At 36.7% G+C, this 23,679-nt stretch overlaps 2 long non-coding RNA genes across 2 annotated transcripts in view; one reads left to right on the top strand and one right to left on the bottom strand.

The window, feature by feature from the left end:
- Nucleotides 1-23,679, bottom strand: part of LOC149925216 (uncharacterized) — a 300,627-nt gene that overhangs the window by 209,003 nt on the left and 67,945 nt on the right. The gene's annotated exons all lie outside the window — the stretch shown is intronic.
- LOC149925237 (uncharacterized) lies at nt 18,769-19,297 on the top strand. Its single transcript, XR_016476831.1, has 2 exons — nt 18,769-18,820; nt 19,031-19,297. It is a non-coding gene; the product is annotated as an uncharacterized LOC149925237 (long non-coding RNA).

The following is a 23,679-nucleotide window of genomic DNA, read 5'->3' on the forward strand; positions in this document are numbered from 1 at the left end:
GTACGAGAACCCTCATTTAAAACAAAAAAATCAGAAAAGTTGTGCACGAGACTTTTATGGAACAAATTGTGTAAAGGCATAAGTTAGTTATTTTGTGGCGAATAATGACTGGAAGAATGGACAGGGATTTTAAGCGCGACGGGGCTGGTAGCTTATCAATTTTAGTAGCTAATTTGGTAAAACGGTTTTGAGCCTTTTGAGCCGCTTAAATAAAACATCTTCCCAGAAATTGCCAAGAAGTAATATTTCCGACAGCCAGGACTAATAAGTTACTATTTATATAGTGCTTGTTGAAATATTAGAAGCTGGAGACTTTTCTCGAACATAACATCGGTTTTTTGCTAAGCCTTAACATGCCAAAAAAGTTACCTGGTTAAAAGGAAACACTTGTTTCATACCGTACTGCAAAACTAATACGTTTAGTTCTAAGGAATTAGTTTTCATCTTTTTCCGAAAGATAATTTTATACGAAATGAATTAACTCTGCCTCCATGAGAAGCCTTAAAATTGCCCGGTAATATAAAAATATTCCGTATAATTTTAATTATTTATACCATAAGAGGATGATAAAAATAATAATATTATCTTCTTATACTTAATTTTAGTAACATTTTATATTTTACCTTAAAATATATTATCGAAAATTAACATTAGTATGTTCCTTAAACACGTGAGCCGACGCGTTTCTTATCTGACGCAAAATTCTCATGAGGGCAAAAACCCGTCTCCAATTGGCTTAAATATGACATTTTGGCTAGCCATTCTAACCGTTTAACCAACCGACCGGAAATAGTTCCTTCCCAGATGAATTTGGAGAGGGGAGTAGAAACCGAGTATCTTTTATTGAAGCGTCCAAATGAGGGGTCCAAATTGGGGAACAAAAATCGAAAATCGGGAGAACTAGGGCATTATACAAAGTTTTAATTAATTTTGGGGAACGGAAGTTTAGATTACGGCGGACACATCCCGCAATAGTTCTTTTTATAAAATAACCTTGGCCATCTTGTTGAAATGTTGCCTCCCCGCTTCAGCTGTGGATCCGTTTTCTCTCCCTCTAAAGAGTCTATGAACTCATTTTTAGGCATTGGCTGAACTATTCCAGGGCAACATTTCAACAAGTTGGGCAAGCGTAAAGACATTTTATAAAATCAACTATTGAACGGACACGCTTAGTGACTTTATTGGAGTGGCTGGAGAATTTCAGGGCGGGGTCCACAATAATACCGAGGTCACGCTCCGAAAGGGTGGTCTTAAGGGGGTTGCCAGTGATGGAGTAGATAAAAATAGGGTTCTTGGGACCTAAGTGAAGAACCGCACACTTCATGGTTCATGGAGTTTAAAAATAATTTATTTACACTATATTATTTTGGCTATATAGATCATTATTGAATATGGATGCCTCTTTAATTTGGAAAAAAAATAACAAAAAAAATTAATTTTTTCAATAATCTTTAAATTTGCGTAATAATTTCCTTAATTATTAATGTTAACGTTTTGGAATTTTAACTAAATATATCCCAAACAAAACTGGGATCATTCCTACGATAGAGGCCAATGTGGTGGAATTAGCATTAACGAAATATATTTAAAAATTTATTAAACTGCCACACCCGCATTTGAAAAAATTCGGCCCGGATTAACCAAGTGGTTTATCATATTTTGGAAACAAGCGCGTGAAACTGGATAAATTCAAACACCGGCGTGTTCCTTTAAATATATTGAAAAATAAATATCATATTTTCTTATGACTATTTAAATTTTTCTTGATATGAGATAAATACTCCCGAACAAAAATATTGTCATACTGCCCAGGGTCGTAGGAACGTTCTAGGAGTTGGAGGGGGCAAAGATAAACAAAAAGGGGTCGGAGAATGGTTTTTAATTTTTAATGGAGTGTAGCTTCTCCGAATGCATGTGTACTTGTTACTACTATGTAAATTGGCGGGAAAAGACTGAAATTTAAAAACAGTTGAGGTTCTTTAAACTGTATATGCTTTTAAAATGATAATTTGAGTCTTTTGAAGATCTCAACTGACCAAAGGTTGGAGGGGGCAATAACATTAGTTGCCCCTCCCAGCAAAATTCTAGGGAGGGGCATTGCCCCCCCTGCCCCTCCCGGTTCCTACGCCCCTGATACTGCCTCGGTTTATGTAGTGGGGACCCAGTCATGTATGCACTACACATTTATTTATTTATTGAAATAAAACTGCTCAATAAGCCTCAAAGGTGGGCTTCAGGTTACCAAAAATATTACATTATCACGACCCGTTCACTTTTCGGGGCGTGATTCTCTGGGAGAAAACCATCAATACGATGGAAATCAAAAATTAATATTTTTTAGAGACAAGGTCGCCCTCTGGTGACTTTTTTTGGTATAATTTTCGGATTATTGTTTTTTTTTCTCGCTATTTTTCTCTATAGCTTTTTTGCACTAGATAAAAAACGTTGGCTTACGTTTATTTAGTTTTTTTGATATCATATATAATCCTCGGTAATCCAGGATTGGGGATCAATCGATCACTCAGAGAGGAGCAGGAGACTCCTAGTGAAGGGTAGAAATGAAGAGTTAAATGGAAGTTAGTAATTGTCTTTATAGTAGTAATTGTTTTAGTGGTGAAAAGTGTGTAAATAGTTATGAATAGAGTTATAAAGTTTAAAGTTAATATCGAAGTATTTTTGAGTCGGCTAAAGTAATTGCCCCTCGTGTCCGAAGAATTGTTTTTGAAGTATTTGGTGCGGTATGTTCGAGCGCGCCGTCAGTTATAAGTGCGGTATAGAAGGTCTTTTTGTGTGTTATAAAGAACTATCGTAGTTCTTCGTGTGTGGCAAGAGTAGTCAGGAAGAAAGAAACCCCATCTACAAGAACTTAAGTACTTTTTTTCTCTTATCGATTCAAGTGTTCATTATTTTTTAGAGTGTTGTATTATTTATTTACCAGTGTACCTAATATCCGGTCCTTTTTGTTTAAAGGGCAACGCAAGTGAGCTGGCAAAAAAAGAAAAAGCACCATGCTTTTCATCCCCCCCAACCCCTCACTCGGCCTTGGCAGAGGCGGGCAGAGTCAGCCGTAAATTTCGTACTTTACTGACTTTACACACATTTTGCCAGCTCACTTGCGTTGCCCTTTAATCTGGCCCCCGAGACAGACAATACACCGCCGTCAATTCGCCGAAATCATTTTCAACGAAAAATATTTTTCGGGTAACGTAGGACTCAATAAGACGAAATAACGGTTAGACTATACTAAAATACTTAAAATAAAAACAGATGGCGTGAGAATACAATAGAATTTCTCTGCTTTGGGACGCGCGCATTTAAAAAAAAAAAACCAAATATATCACCAGTTCTCGAACTAGGTCTTATAAAATAGGGGTCAATTGGTTTTCCCGATATAATTATATTCTCGCAAGGTAGAACTGATTGGTTTTTAACTATTTTAATCTACATTACTAGGCTTACTGAAAGAACCAAAAATTGACCGGTGAGCTCCGATACGAGCCGAGCGAAATTGATTTTAATTACGGAAAAAGATATCGAAATAGAAGGTTTTATAAGCCCTTCTATTTCGATAATTCTTTCCGTAATTAAAATCAATTTCGTTCGGCTCGTGTCGGAGCTCACCGGCCAATTATGGGTTCTTTCAATAGGCCTAGTAATGTAGATTAACATAGTTAAAAACCAATCAGTTCTACCTTGCGAGAATATAATTATATCGGGAAAAACAATTGACCCCTATTTTATAAGACCTTCTATTTCGAGAACTGGCTAAATATTTTGTTGTTTTTAAAAATGCGTGCGTCCCAAAGCAAAGAAATTCTATTGTATTCTCGCGCCATCTGTTTGCATTTTAAGTAGTTTAGTGTAGTCTAACCGGTTTTTCGTCTTATTGAGTCCTACGTTACCCCAAAAATATTTTTCGTTGAAAATTATTTCGGCGAATTGACGGCGGTACGAACTGTTAAAGGGAATATAACCTCAGGTATTTGGTGTGGAACACCAACGTTTGCATCTATGGCCGCTCTTGCCTTTGGCTTTAAAAATGTTTGGCGCCACTGTACAGGGAAATTTGAAAAATTGAAGGGGTCTTCCATAAAGATTGCTTTGCAGGTTATATTCCCTTTAATGCAGAAGCTGCTAAAACACACGAAAAGGTATGCCTAGAAAAATCCATAATATTTATTTTTATTATTTTATAGTATGTTTATTTTAATTATTATAAAATAATTATTTTGTAGTAATTTTATTTTAGGGTAATTTATTTACTATAAATTATAGAGGTGTTCAAATACCATGTTTTGTTGATCTAATGAAATATCAAATATTTTTTTGCCATATCAAATCGAACACTTAAAAACGTTGAATAAATTGAGCTAATAATTCAGATGAAATAAATAGGGTCAGTTAACCAATCAAATACCATTATACCAAATAGAATTTCCAACACCAAATAATTTGACGTATTTGCTTTTCAAATATTGGTTAAAAACGAAATAGTTTGCAAATTTTTTAAAAGTAAAAACCCATTATTAAAATAAGCAATATAATAGTAAAATTGGTTAACTCTTGTTTTATTAAAGTCATTTGGCAAACTCTAATAGGAAATGCATTTTCCTATACTACCAACTACGTTACTTTAAACTTCATTTTGATGTAGTAAAACTTATTCCAATATAATAATAATACAATAAGTCTTTGTACTAACTAGTAAACTGACATACCATTCAAATCAAATCATCAAAATAGTAGACGCCCTGCAAAGATGCACAAAACAAATTCTATCTTTTACGTATCCTTCGTAGATGGCAGCAGCTATACTATATTTTCATTTTTTTCCCTCTGAAATTTCTATAAAATATCATTCTATTTTTGAACATAGATGGCGACAAAATCATTCGCAATCTTTCATTTATTTTTATCCTTGGTTTTGGACCTTTGATTTTTTCACGATCTTTCAAATTTCTCTAAGATATGAGTTTCAATTCATTTCAATTACTCTTTGCCCTAGCCTGAGAAATATAAATAGAAATCTATAAATATTGGGATAAGTATCATTTAAAATACTTCTTTAGTTTTCATTATTATGTAAAGTATATTTTGAAATAATTCAACTACGTTTCACGATAAAGTAGAATCTAATTTGTTTCATTCAAAAGTTCGAAGTATTAAAATGAATATTTCAATTTTATCTTTTGATTATTGATTCAGTAGTAAATCCTTCATTATTTTTTTATTTTATGGATTAGAATCGATTTTAATTTTCGTATTTTCAAAAAATAAATTATGGACCATAAATAAAGCCATTATTGAGAAAATATCACTTTTATTTTAGGAACGTATGGCCGTAGTTTAGTAGTTACATGTTTATCTTGCCATGTATTTTGAATCCCGGGTTCCCGATACTAAATTTCGAATTCAATTTAAACTTGATTCAAACCGATCACAGGAATCAACTCACAGCGTTTCGCCACAGCCCACATTGCCACTATACAACACACGTGACACTCTAACTGCGTGAGTGAGTGGAAAAAATAACTTTTTCGGAGTTTTGGTTTTAGTTTTGAAATCACTTTCTGTTTCCCCCTCCCTCCGCCTATTCGTACCCAGGGATAGGGCGAATGATTCCCTCCCCCCCCCCCTCGTAAAACACAGCGCGACCGTCGCTACTTTTATCAAAAGTAAATAGACATAAACAGAGTCTTAGATTCGAGCCGTTTCGTACCTTCCCCAATGGATTCCATCTAATCTGAGATGCACACCCCTAGTTTCCGCCAACCCAAAAGAGCCATCCAATCAAAACGGTTAAAAAATTTCGAAATTTTAAGCGGGAATTTGTGAAATTAGCCCCTCCGATACTAGCGCTCCTGGCGGGACAAAGTGTAACCTCTTCAGGTTGTCTGCTTTTTTTTATACTATTTTGATTCTACGTAAGAGGATTCGCCATGCCGCGTAATAAAACTGCAGCTCATCCGCTATTAATGCCTAAAAACCAAGCAAATTAGTGTAATTTTTTCATTAAGGAATTGTTTACCGTCGGAGTACAAACCGAGTTTGTTAAAAGTAATGAAAAACATAATGATATTATAAAACAAAGTGAACCGTTAGATTTAGGCCTTGGCTTAGAGACGGTATCAATATTTTTCTTTTAATAAATCAAATAGATGTTTCTATAAATTAACGTGGCCTTCTTGTTTTAACTTAGCTACTACGTCACTGCTTTAACTTCGGTAATATTAAGAGCGCGCGCTTAAGGCGCGAGAAAGCTCGGATTCTCACGTGCGCGTGCAAACCGCGCGTGTCAAAACTTTTCTAATAAAGCCAGGACATCGTGACGTAGGAGCAACATAAAAACAAGTTCGGCAAGCGTAGATGAATTTATATAGAAAGGCCAATTGTGATAGTATATCTTGAATAATTTCCTCCATACTTCCATTGTCTATCATGTATTACATGGCCTCTTCTCTTTTTCCAAAAAATCGTCTGTAGCGTAATTTTTCATTAAGTCTAAAAGTTTAGCTGAAGTTGAAATTTCCATGTTGGCGCAAACTTTCTTTCGATCGCGGAAAACGACGTTTCTGAAACTGGATTTCGCATGTACCTCGCGCAATGCCCAAATTTGTAGCGATACGCGAGGGGGGTCGGCACCGCCAAGAAGGGATAAAGTAGTTACTCAGTTTTGATGGCGCTGGCCTTGGTGAGAAACCAAGACTTTCTGTTTATGTCTATTTACTTTTGTTTCTATCTTTTAACCAATTCTCTAAGATGAAAATCATAATGTAGTTTGGGAATTGTTTTTTCAATAAATTCTTCGTCCCTAGGTATTTTCGTGGCTGCCTTGATGTCCGGCGCTTTCTGTCTGGCCCAGGTGCGGCAGGCAAGGAGGGACAGGACAGATTATTTTTCGGAGACCACGGAACTCAAATTGGGAACAGCAACGGAGGACACCCCAGTGGCGGATACCCTTACCCCGGACAGTAAACCGATGTAAATGAATTATTTATATGTAATCCTGATTTAATTATGTTAGTAAATAAACCTGATTAAACTGAAATTATTGGGCAATTCCTGATCTAAAACGTACATGCATATTTGTTTTTTTTTTTCGAAGCTTTTCATTTTGGTAAGAAAGTATTTCAATCACAAATAATCCCTTTAAATATTTGGTTCACTACAACTGACAACTTCCAGCCATAGACGGGCAGTTGGCGAACTGGCGCTAGCCACCTAATTAGTTCACCAACTCAATTCGTGGTTTATGTAGTGCATCTCGATAACACCTATACCCCCCCCCCCCCCCTGGTTACGGCCCTGGCCCTATAACACACGGTCGCCACGAATTGTGTCTTTGTAAGAGTGATCGTTCTACTTGGAAATTTTCACGGGAAGAGTCATTCTGTTGCAGACCTTTAAATAAAATCAGGGTGTCGTGTCTTATAATTTTTCACTTCAAAACCGACATCTTTTCCAAAATCTTTCCGCAAAAGTTCGATTTTATAGCTTGAACGAACACCTTAAACTTAACTTTAATTTTCTTTCGTTTTGAGTTTTCAATACTAGAAATATTACATCGATATCAAGAACGCAGTTTGGAGACTGAGAACATAGGAGCCTACCTTCGTGGGGGGAGGGCGCTATAGTTATCTGATACCAGGGTTATAAATAATAAAACCCGGCTAATGCCAAAGATATTATCTCAAACCAGTGGTGGATCCATGATTTTTTGGATGTAGGCTAAATGTTTTTCATGGCCCCTTTCGTTGCGAAAACCGACTAGAAATTTTAAGTTTTGATGGAATTATCTATTGGAATAATTCATTTTTCAAAACGGAACCCCAGCTCGGTCAGGCCTCGTCTATTGCTGCCATCATTGAGAGGAATTTGTAACTAGCAATGTTATTTTTATCTTATTCAACCCTAACCACTAAATGTCTTTAGAATCGTACGTCAGACTAAAAAGACTACTCCTCCTAGAAACTTTGAATTCTACCTGCGCTACAGGTATGGTACTTTCCCATCCAGAACCACCTCATCTTCTCCAAGATACAATTCCCAATAGTGGATTTTATAAAATGTCTTTACGCTTGTCCAACTTGTTGAAATGTTGCCCTGGAATAGTTCAGCCAATGCCTAAGAATGAGTTCATAAACTCTCTAGTGGGAGAGTTAACGGATCCACAGCTGAAGAGGGAAGGCAACATTTCAACATATGGCCAAGGTAATTTTATTAAAAAAAACTATTCAGGAGAATGAAGTGAAAGAAAAACAGGGTTTGAATGAAAGTATTCCTTTAAACTCAAATAATTTCCCAGGATCCTGATTTAAGATCCCCCAATATAGAATCGATCGAAATGTTAAGGGGTTTTCCCCGCGCTCGTCGGTTTCCCCTTCCATACAAAATTGTCGAGGCTAACTGTAATCGTAAGTGTAGGGAGCTGTTGGCTCGCGTGGCATGAATGAGCTTGCCACCACCCTCCTACGCATTGTAACCCGGCCACCTGAATTAATGGCTTTAAAGATCGCTGGATGACTTAGGCCTAAGGTGGTGCCTTGGGTATTAGCCTGGCTGATTATTATTATAATTATTATAGTTTTTCATTAAACTTGGAAACATTAACTGAACCAATATGTCTATGTTCGAGTATGTACCGGTTCAGAAATGGAAAAATAATAATAGCAATCTGTTTATTTCTAACACAATAAAAGCAAGATTACATATCAATAACTCATTTACATCTGTTTTAATGAGAATGGATGAAGTGTGATGGTGATGGAAGAGTAATGGCGTTTAACCCCGGGGGAAGGGGTAAGGCTGGGCGTGGTACTGTCCCGGGTAAGGGTATCCGCCACTGGGGCGTCCTCCGTTGCTGTTCCCAATTTGGATTCCGTGGTCTCCGAAGAAGAACCTGTCCTGTCCTTCCTCGCCTGGTTCTCCTGGGGCAGAGGGCCCGGGGCCGTCCTGGGGTCGGCAGAATGCACAGGACATCACGGCGGCCACAATAGCGAAAACAAAGACGGATTTCATCTTAACAAAACCCACAATAAACTTAATTTTAAAATTAGGTTGAGATTAAGTTAATTAGGAGAAGGCTTGAATTTCTAAATTTAGAAAGTAGAAATTTACTCTTTTCAAATCAAATATTGAAAAGCTAATTTTCTAAGATTAAAGGTTTTTTTACTTAAATTTAATGGTTACTTTTAAATTCCAAGTTTGTCTTTATGGCCACTGGCCAAAATTGTACTTACAACGAGAGGTGGTTTTTGGTCTCTTCCTTCTGAATTGGACGGCTGAGACTGGTTGAATGGTGGTCAAAGTATTCGGGTGCCCTCTTTATATACCAAGACCAGTCGGCCTTTGCCCGATTACCACCGACTCTCATTGCACTAGGTCGATCGTTCTCGGAAATGAGGAAAGAACCCCTCATGACGTTGGTCACGCCGTTCTAGCGCCATTGCACCACAAGCTTTGCCAAATTTCGGTCTTCTCCAAATTCGCCGGAAATCGGCGCGAATGAGCTACGAGTGTTTGCGCGCTGACGTCGGACTAAGTGTCAACAAAACTGTGTCACTTCAAAGTTCTCAGAATGGGCGGAAAACTTTATTTATATTTTTAGGTTCGGGAAATTATTTCAACAGTCACAAAGGTGACTGATTTCGCCGGAGTTAATGTCCTCCATCAGTACGCCACAGAAATTAATTAATGTACTTCAATTTTGAGCGATTAAATTTTAAATCATAAATATTCTACGCGATTAAACTTCAATAGAATATTTAAATATTTAATGAAAAAGTAAAGTTTAGAATAAACTAACTGCTGAGCAGCATTCGTGAAATGGTCAATTTAGTTTTCGAGTTAATTTGTGAAATATGTCAACGCGCCATTAAAGCCCGTTTCAATTCGAGTTAACCATTAATGCGTAAACAAATCCGAATTAACTTAAATTTTAGATAAACCCGATGATTAACATTTCGGTTATCATTGCGCAGAGGCAGTGTCGCAATCAATGAGGTATAGCCGACGAACGATTATTTCCAGCTTACACTTGATTAAATTCGCAACATCATTCGAGGTAGAGGCCTGCGCCGATCTGATATGGGTCGGCGGCGGCGTTTGACCCAAAATATACCGGCGGCGGCGGCGGCTTACGGCGGCGTTTGACCCAAAATATACCGGCGGCGGCAGCTTACGCCGGCTTTTAGGCCTACGGCGGCGGCGACTTCGGCGTGGCCACAATGACCGGTGGCGGCGGCGTCTTCGGCGTGGCCACAATGACCGGTGACGGCGGCGTCTTCGGCGTGGCCACAATGACCGGTGGCGGCGGCGTCTTCGGCGTGGCCACAATGACCGGTGGCGGCGGCGTCTTCGGCGTGGCCACAATGACCGGTGGCGGCGGCGTCTTCGGCGTGGCCACAATGACCGGTGGCGGCGGCGTCTTCGGCGTGGCCACAATGACCGGCAGCGGCGGCGTCTTCGGCGTGGCCACAATGACCGGCAGCGGCGGCGTCTTCGGCGTGGCCACAATGACCGGTGGCGGCGGCGTCTTCGGCGTGGCCACAATGACCGGCGGCGGCAGCGTCTTCGGCGTGGCCACAATGACCGGCGGCGGCGGCGTCTTCGGCGTGGCCACAATGACCGGCGGCGGCGGCGTCTTCGGCGTGGCCACAATGACCGGCGGCGGCGGCGTCTTCGGCGTGGCTACAATGACCGGCGGCGGCGGCGTCTTCGGCGTGGCCACAATGACCGGTGGCGGCGGTGGCCTACGCCGGCGTTTGTATAAATTTTAGAGCTATTTTTTGTAGTGACAGTTTGAAAAACACGCGACCAGAAGGGCAAGGGCAAATACCAACTCGTACTAGTCCTTCCATGGACTAATTAATGTACTTCACACAGGGACGCCCCGTTTCCGAATATTTGCTTCGGGCGATTGTTAAATGTGCGCTCTGGTGGCGGAGTTAGGAACTAACGGAAAACTAGGGTCAACCGGGTAAGAAGGAAAAGGGGGGGGGGGAGGAATCATATCGATAAACCAAGCAACATTTAAATTTAAAGGGAATTAAAATGTGGATAAGTGAAAATGCTGTTACTCTGCGTCGACCGCAATCCGAAAACCAAAATTTAACGGTCGACGTCGTGTTCAAATGTCGTTATTTTCGCGTAATTGAAAACCAAACTTAATATACCAATAAAAAAGCGTATAAAGAAAAAAAAAGAAACGGCGGTGCGCCGTTCTTTGTATCGGCGGCGGCGTCGGCGGCGCAAGCCTCTAATTCGAGGGACTAACCACTTCCTCAAATTCTGTATACCGATTACAGCGAGTTAGGCCTTTGGTAGTGTTAAATCTTTAATCAATTACGTAATCACTTTAGTAGAAGTCAAAGCTACGGTCTTGTACACCGATTTCGGATAGTGATCAGCCCCTTGAAAGTAAAAGCATTTTTTTTTCGAAATATTTATCAAGATTTAGATTAGCATAGTTTTTGAATACGACCAAATCGATAAGGAGGAGAATATACTACTCAGTTTGGGTGCGGGACCAATTAGAGCTCGCGGAAACGGATAAATTACCCTCCAAAATTTCAATTAATCATAAAAGATTCGATGAACTGTTTATTTATGGATATTATTCGCGACTATTATCAGATTTAATATGCAACAAATAGGATTATATTCGGATAATTTTCGGATATGGATATAAAAGATAGGAACGGAAAATTTCCGATACGAACGCCGAGCCCTAGGTCCAATTCGCAGCTCGCTAAAGTAATTGTCGAAGAAATGTTCGGTGTTATAATTTATATTATGAGTCCATAATTAAAAGGGATAATATAGCTAAATCCTAAACAAATTTGAAGAAATTTAAAAACTTACTAATAACTCGTACCGATAGGTCTTCGAGCAACGCGAAACTCGGATCAAATAGATCTTCGAGTAAAAACCTAAATTAAAAATAAATAAAATAGCCAGAAATTCCAACGGTAGACCGGTTTCGTTCTATTTGGAACTCATCAGTACCGTGCGGGAAATCTGGCTGGCGACTATCAAATCGAAAAGAGAAACTAAGCCTAAACATTAAAAATTTCAAAACGCGTTGCATATAGCAACGGAAAGCCGAAAATGGGGGAGTGTGGTGGAGAATAGTATATACGATAAGTTAAGTTAGAAGAAACCACCTATGGACTGTGAGAAGGATGAAAAAATACGCGAAAAAGTAGATAAGTCCATAATTAAAAGGGATAATATAGCTAAATCCTAAACAAATTTGAAGAAATTTAAAAACTTACTAATAACTCGTACCGATAGGTCTTCGAGCAACGCGAAACTCGGATCAAATAGACCTTCTCACAGTCCATAGGCGGTTTCTTCTAACATAATTTATTTTAAACAATAGGATGTGTCGTCCTTATAATTTTTATGTTTCCTATTGAAATAGTAATTATAAATAAAAATTTAAATAGTAAATTAAATGCCCTACGATAAAAAAACAAACTCTCAAGATGGCCGCCGTATCGAGAACTTCGCCCATAGGTGGCGCGGTGTACATACGACGCAGCGTTACGACCCAAGAAATTAGGCGCGCTATAACACTACTCTAGAACAATAATGTATGGCACCAAATGAAGTTGTGTAACGTACAATCATAAGTAACAATATCCTTCAGTATTACACTCAATAAAGCTGTGAATGGTGTGTTTAGCGTACAATCATAAGTAAATATATCCATTAATATGACACTATATAAAGCTGTGAGTGGTGTGTTTAACGGGATATCAGAAGTAAAAATATCCATAAATATGACACTATATAAAGCTGTGAGTGGTATGTTTAACGGGATATCAGAAGTAAAAATATCCATAAATATGACGCTATATAAAGCTGTGAGTGGTGTGTTTAACGGAATATCAGAAGTAAAAATATCCATAAATATGACACTATATAAAGCTGTGAGTGGTGTGTTCAACGGGATATCAGAAGTAAAAATATCCATAAATATGACACTATATAAAGCTGTGAGTGGTGTGTTTAACGTATAATCAGAAGTGACATAATTTAAATACGTACGGTACTAATTGACACTGTAAGCGTTTGCACACGATACTTTTTTTTTTTTTTAGAAGCTCGTTATGAGCCATTGTGACGGGTGGGACAATACAGTCCGCTCGTCCATTTGATTAATCAGGTGCGAGATATGTGTTACGGCCACGCCAACGGGGGGATACTTGGGGATAGGGTTGGGACACCCGTGGCGGAAGTATGACAATCACCCATTGGGGGATTAGTGGTCGTCCTCACACGGCCATCCACAAACTTTGCCTCCCGGACGCCTGGGATTACAGGCACACGATACTTTGTTCCCCTTTGCGTTATAAAATTTTGAATAAAGTGTTTTGGCCATGCCAGGGGAATAAACTTAACACATGTGGAACTATGTGACGGCTGGGCCATCTTGTTCTTTACTGATATTCCGCTATTTATATAGCAGGAATAAGAGTTAAAAAATATTTTCATGGACATTTGATAAAAAATATACTAGAACGAAAAAAGTAACTAAAACTCAAATTAAAAAAAGATTAAACATTTGATAAGAAATAGGCAGGGGTGGTTTCTTTTCAGCGTAACGCGAATTTCGCCCATAGATGGCGCTATTATTACGCGATGCAGCATTACGTATTATATACCGATTTATAAACAAATTAGGCCATTAATAGGGAAAACGATTAAAAATAAAATTAAAGTGCATTTTTTGTATTGCAAAATGAAAAGTTTGATCAAAAAACTATATTTAATTATTTATCGCGCCAATTTGCAATGTTAGCTTTAGCTAAACATATCGAAAGCTCTTTTTTTTAAATAAATTTAATTTTATTTAAATGTTAAATTCTATTCTAAAACAAAGGTATGAGCACAAAGAAAAATAGTTAATCATCATAAACAGTTTCAATAAAACGAAATTTTTTCAATGATTGTTATTTTTTCCAACATAAAAACTTTTTTTCAATTAATTTTTCCACTAATAAATATCGTTTGAAATTGGACCTGGTTGACGTGCTAAGTTAAAGCTATCCCACTCCGGAACAACTTTGACCGTGGTCGTCATTGATTCAAATTTACAGAGACTCATTTGAATCAAAATCAATAACATTTAAAGAAGTGCTACTTTATGTATTTCAAAACGTAATTTTTTAAAACGTTGAATAAGTCAAGAGCATGTTCTATAATTACTCCAGTGCCGTGTCCGTGAAGGTTATTTTCCGTAATTGAATGGGTACCGATGTCCTCCGTAAAAAGGTCCAGGGAATATCCCTGGATTAAAATAAGGGCCACTGGGATACGGCTGCTGGTTTCCGTAGCCACCTGCACCGAAATAAGTTGAATTAATTTTCCACTCTACTAAAGAAATATTTTGGTGTTAAGAAAAAAGGAATATCCGATACCATGAGCGTTTCCGTAATGGTCGTTGTCGTTGCCAAAAAAGAATCTGCTTTCAATGGGTGGGGTGGCGGAGTGGTTAGCACTTTCGCCTCGCAGCAAGAGGAGCCGGGTTCGATCCCAGCTTGTGGCACTGGGTGAAAACTCGGAACAACTCCTTCTGCGTTGAGTTTGCAAGTTCTCTCCCCACTGGTTTAAGGGGTTTTCCCCCGAGTTCTTCGGTTTCCCCTTCCTTAAAAACTTGTTGAGGTTAACGGTAATAGTTAGTGTAGGGAGCTGTTGGCTCGATCCCGTGGCATGCAGGGCTTGCCACCACACTCCTACGCATTGTAACCCGGCCACCTGAATTAATGGCTTCAAAAGTCGCTTGATGACTTAGACGTAAGGTGGTGCCTTGGGTATTAGCCTAGCTGATTATTTATGTTCCCCGACTGTCCTGGATCCGGCCTGGCCAGCGTTTGTAGCTGCGGTCGGCAGAAAGCGCGGCGCAGAGAGACGCTGCTGATGGTCACGTACATTAGGAACTTCATGCTTACGGGCTTTTGAGAAGCGAGAGTTAATTACAAATGAGGCTTATGACGTCATAATATTCTTTAAAATATTATGACGTCATAAATTTAAAAACCACAAGTACCACTGCATCGTTTGATTAAATTGCAATACATATTTTGTTCAATGACGCCAAAATACGACTTTGTTAATTTAAAGCCAAAGCTTATGAAAATTATAAGCCATTTAAAAATGAAATTTAACGTTTACTTTAACGAAAAATGATCAATTATTAAATCAGAACATAGAATTGACAATTACAAACCCAGTTAATTTTCCTAAGCCTCATCTAAATCATGGAATATTCTGATTGAAAATGTCTACCAACAGAAGTTAGCGATACGGCGGCCATTTTGAGATAGTCGTCCTTATTTTTCTTGTCGAAACGGGCTATTGTAATCTATACAATGGTCGTAGAGTATTTTATTTCATATTTAAAAAAGGGAATTTATAATTAATTCTGCGGATAACATCCTCCTAGCTTGGCTATTTTAATGGAAAATAAGGGAATTTTGTGATTTTAAATTAGGACATTATAAAGCAATTTTCTAAAAGGAAACGGTATTATCAATGTAATTGCAAGATTTTACAATTAATGGTCTTAATAGGAGCATTGGTTGCTGATGATTTAGCTCTGCTTAATAAGAATATTTATGAAAGATAAAATGATTTATTGGAAAAATGGTTGTATTTAATGGGAAAGGCATTTTTGGTATATAAAAAATATTTATCATTAGAAAAGATTTGATGCGGACAAAACATTTTCCATTGAAGAAACAATTAAGGCTGGATAAAATATTTTTTAGTGTTGTTAATCTGCCGGCAAAATAAAATGCGGAAATATTTCCTCAAATCGGAAAAATTAAAAATTGAAACATAAATTATTTTTTAAGGGTTTTTATATTTTTTACTTTTTATCGATATAAAATGTCTAATAACAGTAAACATACCACAAAACATTAATAGTGTTACCATGGACACTGTACATGGACACTGTACAGTGTCCATAGTGTTACACTATTAATCAGTTTAAAGCTAGTCTAGAGGTTTAGTTTTACTTTAAGATGCGAAAATGCCGCTTTATTTAAATTTGCAAACAATATTAGACTAATCATAGAATTTAAACTTTTTTAATTTTTTTCGGAAAAAAAAGGAAATTTTCCGGAGAAAAGACCTCGGTCATTTTTCGGAAAATTTTCTGACTAACAACACTAATATTTTTTATTGGAGGAACAATTTATTCCGAATAAAATATGTTGCATTGAAAAAGCTATTTATTCCGAATAAAATATGTGGCATTGAAAGAGCTATGTATTTATTCCGAATAAAATATGTTGCATTGGAAGAGCTATTTATTCCGAATAAAATATGTTGCATTGGAAGAGCTATTTATTCCGAATAAAATATGTTGCATTGAAAAAGCTATTTATTCCGAATAAAATATGTTGCATTGGAAGAGCTATTTATTCCGAATAAAATATGTGGCATTGAAAGAGCTATTTATTCCGAATAAAATATGTTGCATTGAAAAAGCTATTTATTCCGAATAAAATATGTTGCATTGAAAAAGCTATTTATTCCGAATAAAATATGTGGCATTGAAAGAGCTATGTATTTATTCCGAATAAAATATGTTGCATTGGAAGAGCTATTTATTCCGAATAAAATATGTTGCATTGGAAGAGCTATTTATTCCGAATAAAATATGTTGCATTGAAAGAGCTATTTATTCCGAATAAAATATGTTGCATTGAAAAAGCTATTTATTCCGAATAAAATATGTTGCATTGGAAGAGCTATTTATTCCGAATAAAATATGTGGCATTGAAAGAGCTATTTATTCCGAATAAAATATGTTGCATTGAAAAAGCTATTTATTCCGAATAAAATATGTTGCATTGAAAAAGCTATTTATTCCGAATAAAATATGTGGCATTGAAAGAGCTATGTATTTATTCCGAATAAAATATGTTGCATTGGAAGAGCTATTTATTCCGAATAAAATATGTTGCATTGGAAGAGCTATTTATTCCGAATAAAATATGTTACATTGAAAGAGCTATTTATTCCGAATAAAATATGTTGCATTGAAAAAGCTATGTATTCCGAATAAAATATGTTGCATTGAAAAAGCTATTTATTCCGAATAAAATATGTTGCATTGGAAGAGCTATTTATTCCGAATAAAATATGTTACATTGAAAGAGCTATTTATTCCGAATAAAATATGTTGCATTGAAAAAGCTATTTATTCCGAATAAAATATGTTGCATTGAAAAAGCTATTTATTCCGAATAAAATATGTGGCATTGAAAGAGCTATGTATTTATTCCGAATAAAATATGTTGCATTGGAAGAGCTATTTATTCCGAATAAAATATGTTGCATTGGAAGAGCTATTTATTCCGAATAAAATATTTTTCATTTAAGGAACTATTTATTCCGAATAAAATATTTTTCATTTAAGGAACTATTTATTCCGAATAAAATATTTTTCATTTAAGGAACTATTTATTCTGAATAAAATATTTTTCATTTAAGGAACTATTTATTCCGATTAAAATATTTTTCATTTAAGGAACTATTTATTCCGAATAAAATATTTTTCATTTAAGGAACTATTTATTCTGAATAAAATATTTTTCATTTAAGGAACTATTTATTCCGAATAAAATATTTTTCATTTAAGGAACTATTTATTCCGAATAAAATATTTTTCATTTAAGGAACTATTTATTCTGAATAAAATATTTTTCATTTAAGGAACTATTTATTACGAATAAAAAAAATAATTTAAGGAACTATTTATTCCGAATAAAAAAAATAATTTAAGGAACTATTTATTCCGAATAAAATATGTTTCATTGAAATAAAAGAAATTCTGATGGAATAATATTTTTCATTGTAAAATATTGTAACTTAAAAATAAGTCTTTCAATGAATAGTATTTTTCCACTACGTTTTCTGTAAAGTCGACACGTAAGGTTGGATTTTGTATTAGTTAAAAAGTTCCTCGAGGCTATCAAAAATGGCCGCACTTCACGTTCTCTCGGCGGAGTATTGGTTCAGTTTTCGATTCATAATTTGTCCGAGTCTTGAAATTGTGTCCCCAAAAAGTGAACGAAAATTATTTGAGAAGCCTCCTTATCCCAAACCGACTTTCTGCAGTTAATGTATTTATTTTTGTATTAAATTAGAAATACCATTAGAGCTATTAAAATTGTCTATTGTATAGTCCCAATTTGGTATGGCGTACGTTCAATTGCAATGTCGCACCGATAATCTAATTCGTACTACTTCGCCCTAACTCTTCACCCATTTCAGCACTCTGGCGAAATCAGTCACCTTTGTGACTGTCAAACCAGATTTAATCGACGTCACGAATGTTACGCAAAATAATATCCTTGATACCAGAAATATATATAAAGATGTTTGATGAGGTCCGAGTAGGGAAGAGAGATATAACAATAGGACGTCCACGCTTTTAAAGATTTTCGAACCAGCACGTGCGGATAACTTGATTCCTTGAAGAGATACAGCTACCTAGTCTGACGTTGGCCTGCAAACACTCGAAGCTCATTCGGCTGATTTTCCGCGAGTTGACGAAGACGGAAATATTTCAAAGGAGGGGGTGCAATCGCCGAATAACGGCGCGGCCAACGTCATGATGGGGCTCTGTCATCATTTCCAAGAACGAGCGAGACAGTTCGAAGAGAATCGGCGATAAACCGGTCAAAGGCCGACTGATCTTGCTATAAAAAGGGGACACCCGAATATTCGACCACCATTCAGCCAGTCTCAGCCATCCAGACCCAGTCCAGAAGGAACCGACCCGAAACCCCCTCACATCGTAAGTACTGTTTTGTCTGCTATAAAGGAACACTTAGATTTGAGATTTAAAACCAACCATGAGTTTATCCTCTCATTAAATTTAAATTAAAAGCCTTTACACTTGGAAAGTTAGCTTTTCAATATCTTATTTGAAAATAATACAGGCTGCCTCTAAATTAACATGATCTTAGCCTATTTTTAAAATTACGTTTATTGTTCATTTTTGAAGATGAAATCCATCTTTGTATTCGCTATCGTGGCCGCCGTGATGTCCTGCGCATTTTGCCGACCCCAGGACGGCCCCGGGGCCCCAGGAGCGGAAGGCAAGGAAGGACAGGACAGGTTCTTCTTCGGAGACCATGGAATCCAAATTGGGAACAGCAACGGAGGACGCCCCAGTGGCGGATACCCCTACCCCGGACAGTACCACGCCCAGCCTTACCCCTTCCCCGGCGCATTCCCTTGGGGTTAAACGCCATCACTCTTCCCTCAACATCACCATCACACTTCATCCATTCTCATTAAAACAGATGTAAATGAGTTATTTATATGTAATCTTGCTTTTATTATGTAAGTAAATAAACATTGGAATAAGCTATAATTATGTTTTGAATTCCTGAACCTATGCGTACACTAATACAGACATATTTGTTTAGTTAATGTTTCCTATTAAAATACAAATATTGCTCTGAATAATTCCATAATAAATATCATATTTTTATATTGAAAAAAGAATTATTCCATCAAAAGCCAAACGCCAGAGAAAATGTTGCCTTTAAAAGTTTTAAACTATATCAGTCTTTTATCTTTTAATAATCACTTAAAATATTTGCGTGTTATCTATCTGAACTATTAGTCCCTGATTTTAAACCAAATTAAACGTATCAATTTAATTATTTGTTCTTCGGCGCATTCCCCTGGCGTTAAACATGAACACTAATCGAACACCGTCACCAATCATCCATTCTCAGATAAAATGAAATACTTATATGTAATCTTGCTTTTATTATGTTAGTAAATAAACATTATGATTAAACTAATTTTTATGACAATTCCCGATCACACGCATGCTTATTTGTTTAGGTGGAAGCGTTTCATTTTGGTAGGAAAGAGTATTTCGATCGCAATTTTTTCCGGTTGTAAAGCTTGTTTTCCACTAGCGCGCGTCATAATGTTATTTTCTTTACGCGCGTAAAAACGTTTGAACGTTTCAAAGCTGAGAAACGCGTCGTTGCGCGCGCCAGTGGAAAACAAGCATTACACTGTTGACAGATAAGTTGTGTAACCTTTTTTGAATTTAAAGGCTTTGTTTTGAAAAGGGTTCAACCAAATGTTTTTCATCGCCTTTGCTACTAGGAATGGCGAATTGCCATGGCTCATCCGTCAAGGGTGTTGTGTCTTATTATTCACTTCAAAACATAGACAAGTTTCAGAATTTCTAAAAAAACATTTTTTTAATATAGCAAATGGATCTCGACGAAATAAACTGTCGTGCCAAAATAGGCAGAGGGCGCCGTGGCGCTGATCATTATCCGTAACCGGTGTACAAGCTGGTAGCATTGACTGTACTAAAGTGAACACGTAATCAATTACAGACAAAAGCGTTAATATTCAAACAAAAATTGTACGTTTCTTGACTTGGCTAGATTACCCCCACCCCTCCCCCTCATCTTGCGCTGCGATCCCATTTTTTTTCTAAAATATTTGCCGAGATAGGCAATTTCATTAAATATCTAATTTAGGCTCTCTTGAATGAAAACTTGTGACCTCTAAATTTATGTTGTCCATAAAGTAACTAATTTAGTTTATTACATTATTTTCTACACTATCCGTTTGAAAAAACAATCACTAATTTTAAGAATTCAGAGCCAGCCCGATCTCTCGATTTAAACTTCCACGATTGTTTCTTCGGGGCTATCTCAAGGACGCAGTTTACACCAGAGAGGCTCGTAATGACTTGTTACACTATACGAAACACAGCAGGAATTTTTGAACGTGTTCTTAAGACGTGCCCGTTTCTGTATTCGACCCCAGGGTAGCTATTTGGAACACTTCCAATGATTATGAATAACTTAAATTTATGCTCCTGGCCCATTCGACCGAATCTCGTTCAACCGAATCCCATTCAATCGATTCCCGTTAGATCGAAAAATTCGCCAAATTGGCCGGATTTCAATTTATACTTGATGTGTTACCAAAACAATAAAATTGAGTGAAGTAAAACCGACGAAGAGCTGTTTTATTAGTTCAGTATGTACTAATATCAAAATTTTTTGTAGGAGGGATAAAAACAGGGGCTTTGGGTGGGGAACAAAAGCAGTCTATTTCCGGGAACCCCCTGTCACCTAGACTAACCTAACCTAACCAAACCTAATCTAACCTAACCTAACCTAACCTAACCTATCTTATACTACCTCCATGTGGCAGCATGTAACCCGTGGCACTAAGTGCAATGGTCTTGTCCAATGCTTGCTAAAACATGAAACCTATGTCAATGGGTCAATGCCGTGGTAAATATGTTTGTATTCTGTGTTTTTTGTTTTTTTATGGGCTATTTATTTTATTTCTTTGCTTTTATTATAAAAAACTAAAAAGTAATTTATAAATACAGTTTTCGTCTATTTACACCTACATATTTATGTATATAAGAGTAAAATTCATGATGCACGCTTTCAGTTATGGAGCGTATAGCGAATAAAGGCGGCTTCTTGTACATTAAGAATGATTATTTATTTAATTTATTAATTATACTCCAAATTGATGATGTAAATTTATTTCTCCAAAATTAATAAAATTAATTTTTTCACTTATTTTGATAAAGTGGTAAGTCCATTGGGTAAACATTAGACATGTTTATATATATATATATATATATATATATATATAGTTACGATTCAGTTAATAATAATAATAATAAACAGCTAGGCAAATACCCAAGGCACCACCTTAGGCCCAAGTCATCAAGCGACTTTTAATGCCTTAAACAGGTGGCCGGGTTACAATGCATAGGAGGGTGGTGGAAAGCCCTTCATGCCACGGGAACCAACAGCTCCCTACACTACACAAAAAAGTGTTTAGGTTTTTAACATCTAAACATGTTTGAAAGCTAAACATGGGTAAGAGTTGGTGTTGTTTGAACTTGTTTCCTTAAACCCATCTGTTTAAATAAAACGAGTTGATCAAACGATCTTCCAAGATCTTTCCGGTAGTGTTCCAAACCGGAACAGCTGGTAAGAGGTCATGTTTAGAAATTAAACTTCGTGGTTTTTAAACATAATGCTAAACACTGATGTTTAAAAGTGTATATTGCGTTACAAGTTTAATATATATTTCGCGTTGTCTATATATTTCGTTTAATTTCGTTTTCTATTTTTCTAAAAAAAATTTCGTTAACCACCGTTATATTAAGTGTTAACTACAATATGGACCGGGTTCTTATATCATCTCATAATTTTAAGTTATTGGTAATTAAGACTAATTAAATAACACTAATGCAAATAAATCAATAATTGAACACGAACTACTAAAAATTAATAAAATAACATTACTTTTGATGTGATTTAAGGCCGTATTAACACAAATATAATTTAAAAAATATCGCTAAAATATAATCAGGCAGTTAAAGAAATGAAATCGACAGTATAGGCAGTAGGTTTCATTAATTCGTAGTCAATTAATATTAATGTTATTTTAGATCGTAATTAAACAACTCAAATATACGGTTACTCAAAGAGTGGCGTATACGACAAATTCACACATGTTTTAAACCACAACACCCGAACCTTTGAACATGTTTAGAAACTAATCTTAAAAATCTTTAGACGTGTTTTCATTGTAAGCGCCAAAAGCATTTGATATGTTTAATCTCTAAACGTATTCTATCTAAACACGTTTTAACGATAAATATTAGAAGCAGATAACACGTTTAATTTCTAAACGCATGATGTTGCAAAGCTGAGATTGTATGGGCGTGTTTGAGCCAGTGATATTTCTTTGGTTTGCTCGATTTTGAATATTTGATGGTTGATTCGTTGAGGGTCTGACTTTAATCATTGGTCGAGGTGCTAGTGGGTTTCTCCCTCGTGAGGGTTTAATATCGTCATATACGTTCTCATAAATGTCTCGCTGTTGCGGGATGTGGCTGTTATTTGCTTTGCCCTACCCAGCCCAAGGGTTGAGATGGGCCCGCATGTAAAGCCAACACCATTTGTCTGGCAATGGAAAGCCACCAACTTTCCAAATATTACAAGTAAATGGAAAAGGGTTAAGTTAGACCGTTTCAATTCGTAAAAATGCGGCGAAGAAGAAAGAGTACCTTCACCCTTGTCCATTTCCACTTGTCTGGCCCACTCTTTACTGCACAACGTTAATTTTGGCGCCACCTAGGACAGATAGTCAGAGCGAAAATAGATATGTCGATGTAATTTTTAAACTGATTTAAGAGTAATTTTTGGAGATGAATCCAAATTTCTTTCTTTCAATTCTCGCCAAAACACCATCATTGTTTTAAGCTGTTTTTCCCTATTAATGGCATAATTACCTATAGATAGATGTATAATACGTTACGCTGCGTCGCATATTCGCGGCGCCACCTATGGGCGAAGTTACGGCGGCCATCTTGAGAGGTTGTTTTTATGTCCGTGTTTCTTGACATAACGATACGAGAAGGCTAATTTCATTTAATTTCATTTGCTATTTAAAATTTTATAAATAACTTCATAAGTTACCTAAAACCATGAGGATGACACCAAAACTAAATAATATTTAATGCAAAAAGTGTCGCTCTGGGCGCGGGAGCTTCGAAGCGAAATTTTCGAAGCTAGATTGGGGCGAGAAAAATGTACTGCCGAATTTCCGAAGCTTATACGAAATAGTGTC

The sequence above is a fragment of the Leiobunum rupestre genome, chromosome 10, assembly GCF_980474605.1.
Source record: "Leiobunum rupestre chromosome 10, qqLeiRupe1.1.hap1, whole genome shotgun sequence".
NCBI classification, from domain to species: domain Eukaryota; kingdom Metazoa; phylum Arthropoda; class Arachnida; order Opiliones; family Sclerosomatidae; genus Leiobunum; species Leiobunum rupestre.